The sequence below is a fragment of the Pongo pygmaeus genome, chromosome 5 (genome assembly GCF_028885625.2).
Source record: "Pongo pygmaeus isolate AG05252 chromosome 5, NHGRI_mPonPyg2-v2.0_pri, whole genome shotgun sequence".
Lineage (NCBI taxonomy): Eukaryota > Metazoa > Chordata > Mammalia > Primates > Hominidae > Pongo > Pongo pygmaeus.
Genome location: NC_072378.2, coordinates 102,401,350 through 102,423,653, shown reverse-complemented (window position 1 = coordinate 102,423,653; position 22,304 = coordinate 102,401,350). Strand labels below are relative to the sequence as shown.

At 34.8% G+C, this 22,304-nt stretch overlaps 1 long non-coding RNA gene across 1 annotated transcript; it reads left to right on the top strand.

Moving 5' to 3' along the window:
• The first annotated feature begins 219 nt into the window (after positions 1 to 219).
• On the top strand, positions 220 to 13,804 carry LOC134739657 (uncharacterized). The gene is made up of 3 exons (XR_010126528.1): positions 220 to 308; positions 11,547 to 11,659; positions 13,778 to 13,804. It is a non-coding gene; the product is annotated as an uncharacterized LOC134739657 (long non-coding RNA).
• Positions 13,805 to 22,304: the final 8,500 nt, after the last annotated feature.

The window sequence follows — 22,304 nt, the reverse complement described above, 5'->3', positions numbered from 1 at the left end:
AAAAATTTTGACTTAGAAAATAAACCTATAATTTCACTCATAAAATTATAACAACTAGATGTACACAGATATTTGTTTCATCAGTATTAAAAAAAAGAGGCTAAGTACCCACCCCTATTTAAAACAGTGAGATAAATTCTTAAGGTCTGGTATAAAATTGTCCCTAAGATACATTTTAAACACATAAACACACTATGAAAATAAATCACTGGGGGAGGAGCCAAGATGGCCGAATAGGAACAGCTCCGGTCTACAGCTCCCAGCGTGAGCGACGCAGAAGACGGGTGATTTCTGCATTTCCATCTGAGGTACTGTGTTCATCTCACTAGGGAGTGCCAGACAGTGGGCGCAGGTCAGTGGGTGAGTGCACCGTGCGCCAGCCGAAGCAGGGGCGAGGCATTGCCTCACTCGGGAAGCGCAAGGGGTCAGGGAGTTCCCTTTCCAGGGGTGACAGATGGCACCTGGAAAATCGGGCCACTCCCACCCGAATACTGTGCTTTTCCGACGGGCTTAGGAAACGGTGCCCCAGGAGATTATAACCCGCACCTGGCTCAGAGGGTCCTATGCCCACGGAGACTTGCTGATTGCTAGCACAGCAGTCTGAGATCAAACAGCAAGTCAGCAGCGAGGCTGGGGGAGGGGCGCCCGCCATTGCCCAGGCTCGCTGAGGTAAACAAAGCAGCCTGGAAGCTTGAACTGGGTGGAGCCCACCACAGCTCAAGGAGGCCTGCCTGCCTCTGTAGGCTCCACCTCTGGGGGCAGGGCACAGACAAACAAAAAGACAGCAGTAACCTCTGCAGACTTAAATGTCCCTGCCTGACAGCTTTGAGGAGAGCAGTGATTCTCCCAGCACGCAGCTGGAGATCTGAGAACGGGCAGACTGCCTCCTCAAGTGGGTCCCTGACCCCTGACCCCCGAGCAGCCTAACTGGGAGGCACCCCCCAGCAGGGGCAGACTGACACCTCACACGGCCTGCCAGGTACTCCAACAGACCTGCAGCTGAGGGTCCTGTCTGTTAGAAGGAAAACTAACAGAAAGGACAGCCACACCAAAAACCCATCTGTGCATCACCATCATCAAAGACCAAAAGTAGATAAAACCACAAAGATGGGGAAAAAACAGAGCAGAAAAACTGGAAACTCTAAAAAGCAGAGTACCTCTCCTCCTCCAAAGGAACGCAGTTCCTCACCAGCAACGGAACAAAGCTGGATGGAGAATGACTTTGACGAGCTGAGAGAAGAAGGCTTCAGACGATCAAATTATTCTGAGCTACGGGAAGATATTCAAACCAAAGGCAAAGAAGTTGAAAACTTTGAAAAAAATTTAGAAGAATGTATAACTAGAATAACCAATACAGATAAGTGCTTAAAGGAGCTGATGGAGCTGAAAACCAAGGCTCGAGAACTACGTGAAGAATGCAGAAGCCTCAGGAGCCGATGCGATCAAATGGAAGAAAGGGTATCAGCAATGGAAGATGAAATGAATGAAATGAAGCAAGAAGGGAAGTTTAGAGAAAGAAGAATAAAAAGAAACGAGCAAAGCCTCCAAGAAATGTGGGACTATGTGAAAAGACCAAATCTACGTCTGATTGGTGTACCTGAAAGTGACAGGGAGAATGGAACCAAGTTGGAAAACACCCTGCAGGTTATTATCCAGGAGAACTTCCCCAATCTAGCAAGGCAGGACAACATTCAGATTCAGGAAATACAGAGAACGCCACAAAGATACTCCTCGAGAAGAGCAACTCCAAGACACATAATTGTCAGATTCACCAAAGTTGAAATGAAGGAAAAAATGTTAAGGGCAGCCAGAGAGAAAGGTCGGGTTACCATCAAAGGGAAGCCCATCAGACTAACAGCGGATCTCTCAGCAGAAACCCTACAAGCCAGAAGAGAGTGGGGGCCAATATTCAACATTCTTAAAGAAAAGAATTTTCAACCCAGAATTTCATATCCAGCCAAACTAAGCTTCATAAGTGAAGGAGAAATAAAATACCTTACAGACAAGCAAATGCTGAGAGATTCTGTCACCACCAGGCCTGCCTACAAGAGCTCCTGAAGGAAGCGCTAAACATGGAAAGGCATAACTGGTACCAGCCACTGCAAAATCATGCCAAAATGTAAAGACCATTGAGACTAGGAAGAGACTGCATCAACTAATGAGCAAAATAACCAGCTAACATCATAATGACAGGATCAAATTCACACATAACAATATTAACTTTAAATGTAAATGGACTAAATGCTCCAATTAAAAGACACAGACTGGCAAATTGGATAAAGACTCAAGACCCATCAGTGTGCTGTATTCAGGAAACCCATCTCACATGCAGAGACACACATAGGCTCAAAATAAAAGGATGGAGGAAGATCTACCAAGCAAATGGAAAACAAAAAAAGGCAGGGGTTGCAATCCTAGTCTCTGATCAAACAGACTTTAAACAAACAAAGATCAAAAGAGACAAAGAAGGCCATTACATAATGGTAAAGGGATTAATTCAACCAGAAGAGCTAACTATGCTAAATATATATGCACCCAATACAGGAGCACCCAGATTCATAAAGCAAGTCCTGAGTGACCTACAAAGAGACTTAGACTCCCACACATTAATAATGGGAGACTTTAACACCTCACTGTCAACATTAGACAGATCAACGAAACAGAAAGTCAACAAGGATACCCAGGAATTGAACTCAGCTCTGCACCAAGTGGACCTAATAGACATCTACAGAACTCTCCACCCCAAATCAACAGAATATACATTTTTTTCAGCACCACACCACACCTATTCCAAAATTGACCACATACTTGGAAGTAAAGCTCTCCTCAATAAATGTAAAAGAACAGAAATTATAACAAACTATCTCTCAGATCACAGTTCAATCAAGCTAGAACTCAGGATTAAGAATCTCACTCAAAACCGCTCAACTACATGGAAACTGAACAACCTGCTCCTGAATGACTACTGGGTACATAACGAAATGAAGGCAGAAATAAAGATGTTCTTTGAAACCAACGAGAACCAATACACAACGTACCAGAATCTCTGGGACACATTCAAAGCAGTGTGTAGAGGGAAATTTATAGCACTAAATGCCCATAAGAGAAAGCAGGAAAGATCCAAAATTGACACCCTAACATCACAATTAGAAGAACTAGAAAAGCAAGAGCAAACACATTCAAAAGATAGCAGAAGGCAAGAAATAACTAAAATCAGAGCAGAACTGAAGGAAATAGAGACACAAAAAAACCCTTCAAAAAATTAATGAATCCAGGAGCTGGTTTTTTGAAAGGGTGAACAAAATTGATAGACCACTAGCAAGATTAATAAAGAAAAAAAGAGAGAAGAATCAAATAGATGCAATAAAAAATGATAAAGGGGATATCACCACCGATCCCACAGAAATACAAACTACCATCAGAGAATACTACAATCACCTCTATGCAAATAAACTAGAAAATCTAGAAGAAATGGATAAATTCCTCAACACATACACCCTCCCAAGACTAAACCAGGAAGAAGTTGAATCTCTGAATAGACCAATAACAGGAGCTGAAATTGTGACAATAATCAATAGCTTACCAACCAAAAAAAGTCCAGGGCCAGATGGATTCACAGCCGAATTCTACCAGAGGTACAAGGAGGAACTGGTACCATTCCTTCTGAAACTATTCCAATCAATAGAAAAAGAGGGAATCCTCCTTAACTCATTTTATGAGGCCAGCATCATCCTGATACCAAAGCCGGGCAGAGACACAACCAAAAAAATAATTTTAGACCAATATCCTTGATGAACATTGATGCAAAAATCCTCAATAAAATACTGGCAAACCTAATCCAGCAGCACATCAAAAAGCTTATCCACCATGATCAAGTGGGCTTCATCCCTGGGATGCAAGGCTGGTTCAATATACACAAATCAATAAATGTAATCCAGCATATAAACAGAACCAAAGACAAAAACCACATGATTATCTCCATAGATGCAGAAAAGGCCTTTGACAAAATTCAACAACCCTTCATGCTAAAAACTCTGAATAAATTAGGTATTGATGGGTCATATCTCAAAATAATAAGAGCTATTTATGACAAACCCACAGCCAATATCATGCTGAATGGGCAAAAACTGGAAGCATTCCCTTTGAAAATTGGCACAAGACAGGGATGCCCTCTCTCACCACTTCTATTCAACATAGTGTTGGAAGTTCTGGCCAGGGCAATTAGGCAGGAGAAGGAAATCAAGGGTATTCAATTAGGAAAAGAGGAAATCAAATTGTCCCTGTTTGCAGACGACTTGATTGTATATCTGGAAAACCCCATTGTCTCAGCCCAAAATCTCCTTAAGCTGATAAGCAACTTCAGCAAAGTCTCAGGATACAAAATCGATGTGCAAAAATCACAAGCAGTCTTATATACCAATAACAGACAAACAGAGAGCCATCATGAGTGAACTCCCATTCACAATTGCTTCAAAGAGAATAAAATACCTAGGAATCCAACTTACAAGGGATGTGAAAGACCTCTTCAAGGAGAACTACAAACCACTGCTCAAGAAAATAAAAGAGGATACAAACAAATGGAAGAACATTCCATGCTCACGGGTAGGAAGAATCAATATCATGAAAATGGCCATACTTCCCAAGGTAATTTACAGATTCAATGCCATCCCCATCAAACTACCAATGACTTTCTTCACAGAATTGGAAAAAACTACTTTAAAGTTCATATGGAACCAAAAAAGAGCCCGCATCGCCAAGTCAATCCTAAGCCAAAAGAACAAAGCTGGAGGCATCACACTACCTGACTTCAAACTATACTACAAGGCTACAGTAACCAAAACAGCATGGTACTGGTACCAAAACAGAGATATAGATCAATGGAACAGAACAGAGCCGTCAGAAATAATGCCACATGTCTACAACTATCTGATCTTTGACAAACCTGAGAAAAACAAGAAATGGGGAAAGGATTCCCTATTTAATAAATGGTGCTGGGAAAACTGGCTAGCCATATGGAGAAAGCTGAAACTGGATCCCTTCCTTACACCTTATACAAAACTTAATTCAAGATGGATTAAAGACTTAAACGTTAGACCTAAAACCATAAAAACCCTAGAAGAAAACCTAGGCATTACCATTCAGGACATAGGCATGGGCAAGGACTTCATGTCTAAAACACCAAAAGCAATGGCAACAAAAGCCAAAATTGACAAATGGGATTTAATTAAACTAAAGAGCTTCTGCACAGCAAAAGAAACTACAATCAGAGTGAACAGGCAACCTACAAAATGGGAGAAAATTTTCACAACCTACTCATCTGACAAAGGGCTAATATCCAGAATCCACAATGAACTCCAACAAATTTACAAGAAAAAAACAAACAACTCCATCGAAAAGTGGGCGAAGGACATGAACAGACACTTCTCAAAAGAAGACATTTATGCAGCCAAAAAACACATGAAAAAATGCTCACCATCACTGGCCATCAGAGAAATGCAAATCAAAACCACAATGAGATACCATCTCACACCATTTAGAATGGCAATCATTAAAAAGTCAGGAAACAACAGGTGCTGGAGAGGATGTGGAGAAATAGGAACACTTTTACACTGTTGGTGGGACTGTAAACTAGTTCAACCATTGTGGAAGTCAGTGTGGTGATTCCTCAGGGATCTAGAACTAGAAATTCCATTCAACCAGCCATCCCATTACTGGGTATATACCCAAAGGACTATAAATCATGCTGCTATAAAGGCACATGCACACGTATTTTTATTGCAGCATTATTCACAATAGCAAAGACTTGGAACCAACTCAAATGTCCAACAATGATAGACTGGATTAAGAAAATGTGGCACATATACACCATGGAATACTATGCAGCCATCAAAAATGATGAGTTCATGTCCTTTGTAGGGACATGGGTGAAATTGGAAATCATCATTCTCAGTAAACTATGGCAAGAACAAAAAACCAAACACCGCATATTCTCATAGGTGGGAATTGAACAATGAGAACACATGGACACAAGAAGGGGAACATCACACTTTGGGGACTGTTGCGGGGTGGGGGGAGGGGGGAGGGATAGCATTGGGAGATATACCTAATGCTAGATGACGAGTTGGTGGGTGCAGCACACCAGCATGGCACATGTATACATATGTAACTTACCTGCACATTGCGTACATGTACCATAAAACCTAAAGCATAATAATAATAATAAAAAAAAAGAAATAAACTTTGTCCCAACAAAAAAAAAAAAAAAAAAAGAAAATTATTTGGCTAAAGAACAGAATGAAAGGCAGAGATGAAAAATTATTTTTAAAAATTTAGTTAATATCAAATAAAAATAATATTTTCTAATAAAAAAAGAAAATAAATCACCACAGTATATTGCTTTTATGAAAATAAGTGGATATAGCAGTTATAGTAGTATATTCATTTTACATAGAAATATACCTAAGAAACTTTGTTTACAGGAGCTATATTTTTTGGAAAGTAGGAAACATAAATTTACTTTTAAGATATTTTAGATCATTCTGTCTTACTTGAACTTTCTTATAGTATCCATGTTGGATATCTTTTACTTATATATCAACATGGGTTATGTTAGTACAAATATTAATCATTTTTTTCACAATTAAATATATTTTTTCTTATTTTTAGAATTAAAAATTATTATTTTTAGAATTAAAATACAATAAATTTTCAGATGATCAGATAATAATATAATATAGAAACACTCCATATGTCACAATTTACTAATTCGTACTTAAAGTATTTGAATTTAAAGCAGACGGTTTGTAAGACTGTCAAATTTAAAAGAAAAGTTACTTTCAAAGGTTAAGAAAAAATTAGAATTAGAATTATAGATTGAAAAATGAATGACAGGTTTTTTTGGAACTAATATAAACATATCTCTTTTCTTACAATTATGTCAATATTTTTTTGTATTAAAAAGACAACACTGATGAATAAAATAAAAGCTGCTTATAATTTTGGAAATCAAAGTTCTGGGGAAAATTATTGTTTGTCATGTGAACTATATATCCTTGAAATATCAAAGTGATAGACTTGTTCATTAAAATTTTTCCTTCTGAAAATTTTCCAGTAATGACTATTTAGATTTGGAGATAGAAACAAAAAGGAAAGTAGAATTTTTTTTTCATCCTAATATTTCTCTGTCATTGTATGCATATTCAAATACTTGCTTTGCCTTTTTGAAAGTTCCATAATGTAAAATTTTATTTCCTAAGCTGACACTTTTTTTAACAGTTTAATAAGAAATAGAACAAAATATTTAAAACTTTATATATATATATTGACTATTCAATTCTCTTTTTTTTATTCTGGTATTTGCTTGATCAGAAAATATTTCAAAATGGTTCATGCACTGCAAATGGCACATTCTTGAAGATCCTGAAAATATACTCCTCTTTTTGGAATCTTAAGGATAACAATAATTCCAAGAAAGAATATTATCAATTCTTTAATAGTGTTCAGAAAACATCACATTTGAAATATTTTTCATCTTTTATGATAAGAAAATTGTAATATCTAGAAGGGAAGCTTATACAAATAAGCCACAGTGGCATAGTTCTCTAAATGTTATTTCTATTTTGATCATTTGAAATTAATGTTTTGTTTAATGCATTTTGAACTCACTCATCATTCATTCATTGGTTTCAATCATGTAGTTTTGTAGGTGCTTTTGAGTGAAAAGATGTCGATCAAAGACATAATTGTGTCCAAAATTCTTTACATAGAGGGTTCGTGAAGCCCAGATATGTCGAAAATCACTGAGGAAGAGTGCAGAGGTGACATAGCTATGGGTATTAATTTAAAATTGCCCAAGTCCAGCATCTAATGACTTTACAAAATGTTTTCAAATAAAATGCAAATCTTGTGTATGCTGCATTTCTCATTAAATTTTCTTTTAATTAAATTTGTAACATTTTCCTCTGGGGTAAATATTGCCAAGTAATATTGATCAAAGTGCCACCAAGAGTACTGTTTGTGATAAGAGTTCAAATGTTAACAAAGAGCCATGATGAAAATATGTAAACTCAAAATAATGGCAATGTAAAGCCAGACATATTTATTTTATAAATGTCATAATCAAGATGTATCTCTTAACATTTGGAAGATCAAATTGGATCCTTACTTTCACTTAGGTTCTGATAACACAGAATTTTTCTAAAGATTTATAGTTATTATCTACTTTTAATGTTTTGATGCAGTTGTGGTTGTTATTCACAGACATGCAATTTTTTTTTTCTAAAATAGTTACAGCATGAATTTTATCTCTAAATCTTTTTATAATATTAAGTGCTTTAAAATCTATGCTCATTTTTAGCATGCAGATGCCAAAGAGTAAAATAGAAAATAATTAATACATAAACAAACAAACAAATACAATTATAAGCAAATTAAATAATAACCCATTGTACAACTGACAATTTTCACTGGTCATGTGCAATATGTGAAAGCCCAGAGGAAAATATATTAAATCAATACTCAAAAAGTAAAGCCATAGCTAAATATGAGATTTATAGATAGTCTATGACCCAAACAGAAGCTCTGATTATGGCATCTTAAGAAAACATATAAATAATCTATTTTTGTTGTGATGACAGTGCCTTTAGCTTTGAATATACAGATTTTACAAATTTCAAATTAATATAGCTAATACAACAGGAACCAACAGAAAAGTTTTAAATTAATGGTCTGAATAATTTTAAATGAAATTTAAATCAATAATTTAACTTAATATTTACCATTTGAAGGGATTAAAAAATAGATTATTAAATTTTAAAAGTATCTTATTCTCTTCCACTAAAAAACTGTCTTCTTCAAAACAAATAAACAGATAAAACACTTAGAACAAACCAAACGAAAAACCTGGGCTAACCCTGGGGTAAACTGATGATATATTTTGACTTTAGCCCTTTCTATTGAATATAGATTTAGTTATTTGGAAATAAAAATATATATGAATTCTTGATGTATAGAAATTGTAATTGAAGATACCATTGGAGAGTCTACCTTCCATATTCTAAGAAACTGAATATATGGACATTTCAAATTAGGCAAGAATTAGCCCTTCTATGCTTTCCCATTTTAAAGATGCTCACTATTTTCACAATGTAGGCAGGTGTCTGCATATATAGAATCAAGAAGCATAGATGTCAAGTATGTTCTAGAATATTCTAAATATTACACATGCAATTTTAAACCTTAATCGATATATTTTCTTGACATTCCATCTGCTTCTCACATCCTCTACCTCTCCCACCTCCCAAATTCAAACACAGATTTATTACTTTCCAACAGAAGAAAATTAAATATACACTGGTTTCATTTCATTTACTCTTGCTTATAAAGCTTTCAGAAGAACTATGGGGCTTTCCAACATTGGATGAATGTAGTCTAAGCTAATATTGATAAAGCAAGTTTTGTCAGTTTATACACATACACACATACATATATAATACCACTTAACTTTTCTTTAATGAAGAAAAATTCTTCATGAAATTTTTTCCAGGCAAAAAGAAATTTATCTAAATTCTCTCCTTTAGTGCATCCTCATCCCTTGCTGAGTTCTCTAAATTAAATTGTTAAGCTATGTGTGGTAGGCTGAACAGTAGTCCCACAAAGATACCCGTATTTCAGTCTCTAGAACCTGTGGATATCGTACCTTCATGGCAAAATAGATTTTGCAGATGTTATTAAATAAAATATCCTGAGATGAGGAGATTATTCAGTGGGCTCAATGTAACCATAAGTGCTCTCATAAGAGGATGGCAGGAGAGTTGAAGACAGGGAACCAGTGACAATGGAAGCAGAGAAGGAGAGAGATGGGATGATGCTATGCTGTAGGATTTGATGACTGAGGAAACGGCCACCAGTCAAGGATTGCAGATGGTGTCTAGAAGCCGGCAAAAGCAGGCAAAGGATACTTCCTAGGAGTCTTCAGAAGCAAGCACCCCTGCTGACACCTTGGTTTTAGCCCGATGAGATGGATTTTGAACTTCCGATGTTCAGATTTGTAAGATAATAAATTTGTTCAAAGTCACTATGTTTGTGGTAATTTGTTACAGCATCAACAGGAAATTATTACACTATGTAGCTATTGTTATATTTTTAGGGAATTTGTTTAATTACATATAAAAATGTGACAGTATTTTTTCATATTTGTATTCACCTGCAGATATTCAATAGTAAGTCTTTATTAAAACACTCCAAATTTAAAATTTTCCTTGAAAGAGAAATTCTTCAAAATACATGTTATTTGGTAAAGCAAAGTATATAGTTTGGACTCAAAAAAGGGATATTTACTTGTTCCTTTTTCTACTCCAATGCACTTATTGAGTATTTATTGAAGATAGCTTTATTTACATTTCATAGTTTTTAGTAAAAAGATAAAGAGAAACTCAACTGATTAAATTATAAATAAAAATCTTGTCTTTGTATTCTAGATGTTAGCCTTCACACATGATATGACCTCAATAAACCTAATACACGACCTAAATATTACTTCAGATTGTCTTCTGTTTATAAATGGATTACAAATGCAAAGCAATGTTATTATTAAGTTGCTAGTTTTCTTTTTCTCACCAATCACATTCCTTCATGGTCCAAAATCTAAGAAAAGATGGAAAAGTCTTATATAAAAGTTTCCACATAAGGACTGACTACTTTCCTGAAGTTCATACAACCTACAGAAATTACAGTGAAATAAGCATGGACATTTATTTTTCTCATCATATTGAAAAAAAAAGGAAAACTATAGGGGTTCGAGGAGGAGAAAGAAGAGGGGCTGACTGCAGAGGAGCTTCCATAGGAAATTGTGGGTGGTAGAACTGTAGTATATGGTACTGGGGTAGTAGATAAAAGACTCTGTATTTGTCAAAACCCACAGAACTGTAACACTCCAAGGAATGACTTGATTGAATACTGATTTTTAAAACATTATCTAGGATATTAGAGATTTCTGCATTGAATGTGCACTGTCAAAACTTAATTCAGCTGTGTTACCTATATATGACAACATCATTGAATGGGAAGTGGGAAAGGAACTCACCTAAATAACTTAGGCAAAGATTGTTTTAACTAGACATTTTAAGGCAAAACACAAAAAGATCTGTGCATAAACACCATCCTATTCTGAAACTACTTTACCTGTGTACTGGGGTTGAACAAATAAGCAAGTTACTTGTAGATTATGGGAACACAATGCCTCATGGCCAGAGAAAAAGTTACAAATATTCAAAATATATAAGACTGAAATGGTTCTTTTTTCATAGGGAGGGAAAGATTTGTTTTCTCTCATTCATCACTAGAACCATGAATCATGGCTGAGCCACCTTATAATAAAAGAAAGATTAACAAGAGAAAAGCATACATATTTATTTAATATAAGTTCAATATGTTTTAATAATAAACTTAGTGAACAGATTTAAAAGAGAGACTAGATATTTGCATTCCACATAGATTTTTTTTCAAATTTCTTACTCTGGTATTTTTTTTTTTTTTTTTTAAAACAGAGTTTTGCTCTTGTTGCGCAGCCTGGAGTGAAATGGCGTGATCTTGGCTCACTGTAACCTCTGCCTCCCAGGTTCAAGTGATTCTCCTGCCTCAGCCTCCTAAGTATACTCAGGTAATTTTTTAAAGTTATCACAAATTATCTGTCAAAGAGAGGGAACTTAATTACCCTACCTTTGATTGTGGGCTATGCTTAGTAAACAGCTTCTTAAACTAAAGTATTTAAGTTAAGGAAAACCCAGTAGTTTGGAGGAGACTAAGTATAAACACGACAACAAAATCCAATGTGGAATCCTGAATTGGTTCTTAGAATTGAAAAAGTACTTTGGAAAATAATGTCTGCAATTTTTGTTATAATATTATATAATTCTGACTTTTTGTTACTGGTTAACACAAGGAAATTCGTATGAGGGGAAGCTTAGTGAAGATTATATGTGCACTCTCTGTCCAACTTTTTAAAACATCTTTGATATAATTCATATACCATAAATTCACCACACACAGTTCAAGAACTTTTAGTACCTAGACGGAATTATGCAGCAACCATGAAAATCTAACTTTAGAATATTTTATCATATCATCACCCCCCTCCATATCCATTAGCACATTCGTTGTAAATCCCCATCCCTTTCCACTACAACTCCTTTCCAATCATAGGCAAACACTAACATAACTTCTATCTCTAAGATTTTCCTGGACAGTTCATACAAATAGAATTATTTAATCTGTTGTCTTTTGTGACTGGGTTTTTTCACTTAGCCTAATTAATGTTCTCAAGGTTCATTCCTGTTGTAGCATACATCAATAATTCATTTGTTTTTACTCCACTGGATGGATAGTTCCTTGTATACACTGATTTAAAAAAAATCCGTTCACCCCTAGGTATTTTTTATTTCCATCCATTGGGCATTTGGATTGTTTCTATTTTTTTGGCTACTATGAATAATGTTGCTGTGACATTAGCGTACAACTTTTTGTGTGAGCATATGTTTTCAGTTCTATTGGGATTACACCCAGGGCTAATTGGTGAGTCATATGTTAACTTTACCTTTAACATTTTGTTTCACATTTTTGGGATCTGCCAAACTGTTTGGAACAGTGGTCTTGCAGAAAATGAGCCTCTGCACTGACTTCAAGCAAGAGGGGAGTGTTAGCTTAGTAGGAAGGGCTGGACAACTCCTGCAGGTTCAGGATTTGCAGATACATCTAAGGATTTAACATTAGGGGAGCCTGTGCCGAAGTGGGGCTTTCATAATTCCCTGACAATGGCTCTGACTTTGGCATTGAAAAACTGATTTGTTTGGGTTTTTAATCTTTCTGGACCTCAGCCATTTCATTAAGCCCTTAGCCTGTCCTCAGCTTTACCTGCCCTCTAGCTGCAGGAAGAGAGTCACTTTACATGCTGCCAAGGGGGTCCTCCGGCTTTCACATTTGTTTTCCAATTATTGACTAATCTCCTTTGTTTTTTCACTACCTTTTTTCAGGGTATCAGTGGTGCTTAGCAATAGCCATCCCCTTCCGTTGTCTGTATAGTTATTATTTATCTTCTGTCTTTCAAATGTCTGATACATGGCCCCATCTAACATTCCTAATCACTGTTATATCCTGCCAATTCCCTACCTGTGTGACTTTTTAACAAGACAACCACCTTGCATCAAGGGCTTTCTGTACTCCACTCTGCACCAATGATGGTTCCTCATTACTAGCAGGATGGCAAGAGATCCAACTATAAAACCCTATCTAACCCCCTGTTTTTCTTGCACCATTTCTGGGAACTACTGTCACTAGTTTGTTTCTGAGGAAGCAGAAGCTGAGACATAGTTTGTTGAGCTGAGTATTAATTAGAGATTACACCTGTTGATGGGTGAAAGAATAAACAACTTTGGACAGAGGGAGAGATCAAACTGATGCAGTCCCAACAAACTTTGGCCAACCCCAGGAAAAACTCTGACATGAATATGTCTTGTCAGCACTGTTCCACATTAGGATTGACTATTTTGATCTGTCGTTAAATATGGGCAACCCAGAAAAAGTGTGGCCTCGGGTAGGCAACTCTCTGCTAAGGGTGAATCAATCCCTACTAGGGAGAGATACCAGTTGGGGTGACAAGTTCTTCATTGAACAAGAATCTGGGTGGTCCACCACACTGACATCCACATAAATAACATAGCACACAGTTAAAAATAAAATGTTCTGTCTCAGCCTAATGCTCTGTTTTACCGTGCTGTTCCAGGTAGAAGAACAGAACAATATTTGCCTGCAATTGACAATGAGTTATAAAGTGAGTTTCCTTTTTTCTGTGACTTTTTTCTTAAACCAATACTGCTATCAACGATACCTTGTTTTTGTAAAAATTTATGGTAAATAGGATTCCTATTACTCAGTTTAGAGTGTATGTGCATGTGGGTGTGTCTTTTCCAGCTGTGTGTCCTAAGGGTTAACTTAAATTAAAAGTCCTAAGAGTTAACTGTGTGTACACAGATTGCCTATTGATAGCATTTACACAAATTATCCATACTAAATTATAAATAACCCAAGCAGAAAAAAAAATTAAAAATCAGACATATTTTTCTATCTGTGATAAAATAAAGATATGTTCATTTTGAATAACTTGGGCTATAATTTTAAAATATGTTTTAGCATAGTAATACTACCACACAGAAATAACCTGTTTTCCAGGATCATTGGCTATTTTGCTTGTTTGCTTGTTTGTTTTCTGAACTTTATTTCTAGTTTTTTTATATGTAACACTATATTTTGGATTTGAACACGTTGACATTGCTATGTGCTGGTTAAAAAAGGCAAACATTTTATAGAAGATGTAACAGCACATAAGAAGATATATATTAATAGATGTAAAGAATAAAGAGTTAAATAAAGACCATATCAAAAATACAAAACATAGTTTTGCCAAAACAGCTTAAAAACCTGATTTTCTGTCATTACTAATTTTTTTAAAAAATGGAATATAGAAAGAAAAGTAAAATATATGGGATATATGCAAATTTATAACAAAACAGATGAGTAAGATGATTTTACGAGGCTACATTTATCATTGAAAGCATCCTCAAACAAACACAATTCCTTTGATAATATTTTATTATTTGTTGTTTTACAGCCTCTCTAATGTCAGTTTGATGCATATAGTACATTTTTGTTCAAGTTGAATAATATTCCTATGTATGTTCAGCAGATGTTTTTCTATACCAAATGATTTTTAGACATCCTCATCAACTACATAAAGCCATTCTGGAATTGCATGCATGCAAATGAGGATGACATGCATGTAAATTTGCATTTGAAATGACTAAATTCCCTTTCTATTTCCATTCTTTATTCTCAAAGCAAACTATTCTTTATCTTAAAAGAAAATACTAGTTCGAACTCAGGATGTTTGTGACATTAAAGTCAAAACAGATGTTTACATCCAAGTAATAGGACCAGATTATTTGTTGTTATAATGACCAATTTGGCCTTTTCTAAACTGAAAACATTTAGAATAGATAGTCTAGAATTCCATAGACCAAATTTTTATTTAGGATGTATTTGCAGGGCAAAATATTGACCACTGTCATATCTAAACCACAGTTATTTAAAAAAATACAATGGATCGTTTTTAACAAAAGACGTTCCCTTATGATATATTATGAAAGGCAGAAAACTTGAGAGTTTAACAAACTGTCAAAAAATATGTGCCTAATGTTAGAAATTAGTCAAAATTAAGGTTTTATTTTCAACTAAGGAAATTTCCAATTAAGTAATTTTAATTAAGAGAATAACTAACGTTAAATTACATATTGCCCCATAGTGTTCTATCAGTTCCTTTTCTTATTATTTCAAAAAAATAAATAATAAGGGTTATCAAAAGTTTATAAGATCATTTAATTTTCAGTGACTATTTATGCTATAAATAGACTAAAATCAAATAAGACAATGAAAACAAGCATAATTTAATGGGTGCAGATTTAGTTATATGGTATTAATATGGTGATTGCTACTTAAACTGAGAAAAGACCTCTTAGGCGTAAGTAGAGTAAGAAAGTAGACGGCTTTGAAATTAGAGCAGACCAAATCCTGAACATGAACTCAAAGACAGACTGTTAATTTAACAGAATGGTTAAGCTAAAGATGATTCATAAATGCAAACCCTGAGTTTATAAACACATATCCTCAGTTTCCTAGCATCATTCCTGAATCTAATCTAGTGTTTCATGTTTTTTTAATATGGATATCCAATTGTCCCAGCATCATTTGTTGCAAAGATTATCACTTCTCCACTAAATTGCATTTGTCCCTTTCTTGAAAAACTTTGTGTTTATATGTATGTATTTCTGGTTCTTTATTCTGTTGCATTGATGTATATTTTAATCTTAATTCCAATATGACAATAATTTTATTAAGGCAGCTCTATAATAAATCTACGAAGTAGCATTAATTCGATTTGCTTTTTTTTAAAGTTGTTTTGTCTATTCTAGGTATTTTTTGTTTCCATACTAATTTGAGGTTTCTAGAAAATCTGAAAATCCTGCTAACAACCTCATGAAAAATTCTGGAAGCAGATCCTTCCTCAATCTACTCTTATAATGACTGCAATCCTAGGTAACATCTTGATCACAATTTTTGAGAGGTTCTAAAATTCTGGCTACAAAAACTATAAGATAATAAATGCTGTTAGATAAGCCACTAAAATTAGAGTTTGTTTATTTATACAGCAAATGGGTTGCTAATTTATGGTCAGAGAACCATGATTTAAGTACTTTCTGGGACTTGTTTTAAATCCCAGAATATGGTCTAAATTGATATGGTATTACTTAAATACTTTCTGGGTCTTGTTTTAAGTCCCTGAATACATTCTAAATTGATAAATGTTACATATACTTTGAAAAAAATTATCTATCCTGCTATTGTTAGTTACAATATTTTATAAATATCGTGTATGCAAAGTTGGCAGATAGTATTGTTCAAGTCAACTATAGTAGTCCCCTTTTATCCACAGTTTTGTTTTTAGAGGTTGCAGTTACTTGTAATCAACAGTGGTCCCAAAATATTAAATGGAAAATTCCAGATACAAACAATTCATAAGTTTTAAATTGCTTGCCATTCTGAGTAGTATGATGAAATCTTGGACTGTTCTGCTTTGTCCCACTCTGTCCAGCTCCTTCCTGCCCATCACTTTGCCCAGTGTATCCACACTGTATATGCTACCTGCCCCATTCGTCACCTAGCAATCGTCTCAATTCTCAGATCAACAGTTGTGGTATACCAGTGCTTGTGATTAAGTAACCCTTATTTTACTTAACAGTGTTTCCAAGGCACAAGAGCAGCGACGCCGGCATATTTTCATGTTTGTTCTATTTTATTATTAGTTAGTGTTGTTAATCTCTTACTGTGTCTAATTTTTAAGTTAAACTTTATCACAGGTGTGTATGTGTAGAAGAAAACGTATATATAGCGTTTGGTAATGAGGTTTCAGGCACACACTAAGGGTCTTGGAATGTTTTCACCATGAATAAGGAAGAAATACTGTATATCCATTCTACTTTTTTCCTGCTGGTTCTACTAGTTCTATAGATTATTGAGAGAGGATTATTGAAATTTTCCCTATAATTATGGATTCATCTATCTGTCCATGCAGTTCTATCAGTTTTTCTTCATATCTTTTGAACTTCCATAATTAAGGGAATATATATCTTGGTGTCTCATGTATCCTTGATTAATTAACCCCTATTTCATTATGAAATTACCTACTTAGTGTTAGCATGGTATGTCTTTTTCCACCTGTTTAATTGTAATATATATGCACACACATATATATATTCATATATAATATATAGGAAGTGTGTGCATGAACACACACACACACTTCCTAAAAGAAGTACACTTTAAATATATGTATATATATATACATATATGTATATGTACACACAAATACATATATATACACACATATATATACTGTTTTTCATGCAGTATCTGCCTTTCATTGGAGCATTAAGACCATTTACATTTGATATAATTATTAGTACAGTTAAGTTTAACTGTATTATCTTTTCTACTTGTTTTCTATTTGTTCCTCTTGTTTTTCATTTCCCTTTCTTCATTTTAAGCCTACTTTTGGATAAATTACTTTTTATAATTTTATTTCATCTACTTTCTTTCTTATTCATGATATATATTCATTTTCTATTTTGTTGTAACATATTACCACAGTGACTTAAACAATAAAACAAAATATCGTCATAACAATTATGTAGGTCAGAATTTTAACATGGGTCTCACTGGGCTAAGATCTAGATGTCAGCAGGGCTGTATTTCTTTCTGGAAGCTATGGGACGGAATCTGTTTTCTTTCCTTTTCCACTTTGTAGTGGCTGCACACATTCCTTGATACCTGGACCTCTTTCTCCAGCTGCTAAGTTGGCAATAATAGGTTGTATGCATCTAACATTATATTATTCAACCTTCTTTGCTGCTTTAAAGCTTACACATTTTTAACCTATCAGAGGCTATCTTAAAGTGATATTATACCACTTAACATATAGAACACCAAGCTTAAAAATAGTATTTTACTATTGTTTCTTCCACAATTTATGCTGTTTTGTCATATCTTTTACATACACCTATGGTAACACAGTCTTAGTATTTTTATTTAAATAGTCAATATGTTTTAGGAGACTGAAATAGTAAGACTCTTATGAATTTGTCTATGTACCTACTATTTTCTGTACTCCACATTCCTTCGTGCAGATTCAACTTCTGCCTCAAGAATGTCCTTTAGGCCTGGTGCGGGGGCTCACACCTGTAATCTCAGCACTTTGGGAGGCCGAGGAGGGCGGATCACGAGGTCAGGAGGTCGAGACCATCCTGGCTAACATGGTGAAACCCTGTCTCTACTAAAAATACAAAAAATTAGCCGGGCGTGGTGGCGGGTACCTGTAGTCCCAGCTACTCAGGAGGCTGAGGCAGGAGAATGGTGTGAACCCAGGAGGCAGAGCTTGCAGTGAGCTGAGATTGCACCATTGCACTCCAGCCTTGGTGACAGAGCCAGACTCCGTCTCAAAAAAAAAAAAAAAAAAAAAAAAAAAGTCCTTTAACATTTATTTCTCTGTCTCTCTCTGTTGTTTTTTTTTTTAAATAAATGATGTTGCTCTATCACCCAGGCTAGAATGTAATCGTACAGTCATAGCTCATTCTAACCTCAAACTCCTGGCCTCAAGCAATCCTCCTGCCTCAGCCTCCCAAAGTGTTGGGATTACAGACATGAGCCACTGCACCAAGCCCCGTTAACATTCCTTATAATGTGAATCTTTGGTGATGAATTATTTCAGGTTTTGTTATCTGAAAAATATCTCTATTTTTACTTCTGTTTGAAATATATGTATTTTTTCTTGGCATAGAATTATAGGTTAACACTTCATTTACTTTATGTTTTCCAGAATTTAAAATATTTTTCTCCCACATCCTACGTCATTTGCATTATTTTCCTCAAAAATTATCCTGTCGTCCTTATCTGTATTTACATTTACCTAATATGTGTTATTTTCTGTATCATTTTAAAGTTATCTTTAACACTGGTTTCAAAAAGTTTGATTATCATATGCCTTGGTGCAGTTTTCTTCATATTTCTAGGGCTTGGGTTTTGTAAACTTTCTACACTTCTAGGTTTTTAGCTTTAATCAAAATTGGAAATTTTTGGCTATTATTTAAATATTGGTTTTTCTTCTTTTTTATTTGCTTCTGGTATTATATTTATGCATGTATTAGCCCATTTAAAGTTTTCCACACTTAAATGATGTTATTTTCACTTTTTGAAATTCAACTTTTTTTTCTCTTTTTATTTTGGGTGTTTTTTATTGCTGTATATTTATTTAATAATCTATAGTTTCAAATCTTCTATTAATCCCCTCCTATGTATTTTCAGTCTCATGAATTGTAATTTTAATTTATATAACTTAATATGAGTCTTTTAAAACATCTTCTATATCTCTACTTTTTTTAACAGATGGAGGAGTCCAGTTATAATGACGGTTTTAGTGGTCTTTTCTGCTAATTCTGATATTAGCTGTGGCAATTTCAATTGATTGATTATTTTCTCATTATGAATTATGCTTTCCTGCTTTTACGGATACCTAGTAATTTTAATTGGATGTTTGACATTGTAAATTTTACCATATTCCGTGCTGGATATATTTGTATTTCTATAAATTGACTTGCACTTTGTTCTTTATACAGCTAACTTAATTGGAAGCAGCTTGAAATTTTCTGGTCTTTCTCTTTAGGATTTGTCAGATGAGACCAGAGAAGCCCTCATTCTAGGGTAATTATTTCTTACTATTAAGGCAAAACCTTCCTGAGTGTTCCACCAAACACCCTAATAATTATTAGTTTTCCCACTTTTGCTGGTGAGAATAGCTACATTCTCAGTCTTATGTGAGCCCAAGTCTCTATTCCTTTTGGGTTTCTTCTTTACCTGGTTATGAATTATTTTCTCATGTGTGTGTACAATTGAGCAGTCTTCTGTTTACTCATGGGTAACCTTCTTCAGACCTCCAGCATTCTATAACTTTATAGCTTTCACCTCTCTAGGACCTGGTTTTGAGAAGCGCTTTCTCCTGTCTGGCACTGTATCTAGCTGCATTAACTTCTCTGGACTCTCAGCTATGTCTCCTCAACTAATGGAATCTAATACACTCTACCTGAATTTCTCTTCTCTGCATTGTAACTTCTAAAGGCCAAAAGACCCTTTTATTATAGGGCTCACATTGGAGGTTTCCCTGTCTCAGTCATCACTGTCCCCTACTATTTGATATCCAATGCCTTAAAAAAACCATAGTTTCAAATATGGTGTCATTTTTGTATGTGAAGTTATATGTTTGAATAGAAATACCTGTATACATAAATGATATGGTTTGGCTGTGTCCCCACCCAAATCTCATCTTGAATTGTAGTTCCCATATTCCCCACATGTTGTGGGAGGGACCTGGTGGAAGGTAATTGAATAATGGAGGTGGTTACCCTCATGCTGTTCTCATGATAGTGAGTTCTCGTGAGACCTGATGGTTTTATAAGGGGCTTTTCCCTCTTTGCTTGGTATTTCTCTCTTCTGTCACCATGAGAAGAAGGATGTGTTTTCTTTTCCTTCTCCCATGCTTGTAACTTTCCTGAGGCCTCCCCAGCTATGTGGAATTGTTAGTCAATTAAACTTCTTTCTTTTATAAATTATCCAGCCTCAGCTATTTCTTCACAGCAGCATGAGAATGGGCTAATACAATAAGTCATTGGTGTTATATCTTAAAATTCTTAGTTTGAATGTAAACAAGCCTTAGAAAAATACTTTTGTTTTTTAACACTGGGAAGCTATTCTAGTCCCTGTTCTGTTCCAAATATCATTGCAATGCTTGTGTAAATGCTTCCACTGGTTGTGCAGAGTATTCCCTGTATATGAAAATGACTTCAAGATCTCTAAAATGTATTTCTATCAGTAAATTAATGTTTACTTAAAAAAAACTTTAAACCTTCATCAGAAATTGCTATTTTTAAAAAAGTAAAATTTTTCAGTGTTTGCAAAAGTCAAAGGCATTTTAAGAAATATGATGCTTATAGTGATCTTTACTATTGGTTTGGTTAATATGATATACATTCCTTTTTATATGCCTGTGGAAAGTGTACAAAAATTTTTGGAGATACAAATGCAGGCTGAGAGGGATTGTTGTTGTAGAAGCTAAATTAAGCCTGAATATTAACATTGTCATGATGAAGAACAAGGCCACAGACACTAGAGTAGAGAAAAACAGAAGACATAAGAAATATTAATAAAAGCTGATGAGGCATACGAACACTTTAGTTTATAAAATTAAAATCATAATGCAATGTTAACTGGATATCCATAGATAGAAAGAACTTAAGTAATTTATTTTTACAGGCATAAAATCAAATTCCTGTGGCATGGAATTTGTGTAGAGTTTGCATTGACGTTGTGATTAAGAGGTCCTACTTATTTACTAAACAAGGAGAAAGAATCAGAGGAGAAACAATGAGACAATAATGTATTGATTACACTAGAAGAAAATAAACACAGCTATTATTTTAAATTTTAAGGCTAATCATAATTTCTTTTTTTTTCATACCAAGTCACTTATTGAACTTTATTTATTTATTTATTTTTTTGGTTAACATAAAAGTTTATTAATTAATCTCCTTGTGTTGTAAACTTAGGTTGTTTCTGTTTTGTTTCATTGTTTTGTTTTTTTTTATTTCTTTTTTTTCTTTTATTATTATTATTATTATTATTATTATTATACTTTAGGTTTTATGGTACATGTGCGCAATGTGCAGGTAAGTTACATATGTATACATGTGCCACGCTGGTGCGCTGCACCCACCAACTCGTCATCTAGCATTAGGTATATCTCCCAGTGCTATCCCTCCCCCCTCCCCCCACCCCACAACAGTCCCCGAAGTGTGATGTTCCCCTTCCTATGTCCATGTGTTCTCATTGTTCAATTCCCACCTATGAGTGAGAATATGCGGTGTTTGGTTTTTTGTTCTTGCGATAGTTTACTGAGAATGATGGTTTCCAATTTCATCCATGTCCCTACAAAGGACATGAACTCATCATTTTTTATGGCTGCATAGTATTCCATGGTGTATATGTGCCACATTTTCTTAATCCAGTCTATCATTGTTGGACATTTGGGTTGGTTCCAAGTCTTTGCTATTGTGAATAATGCGTCAATAAACATACGTGTGCATGTGTCTTTA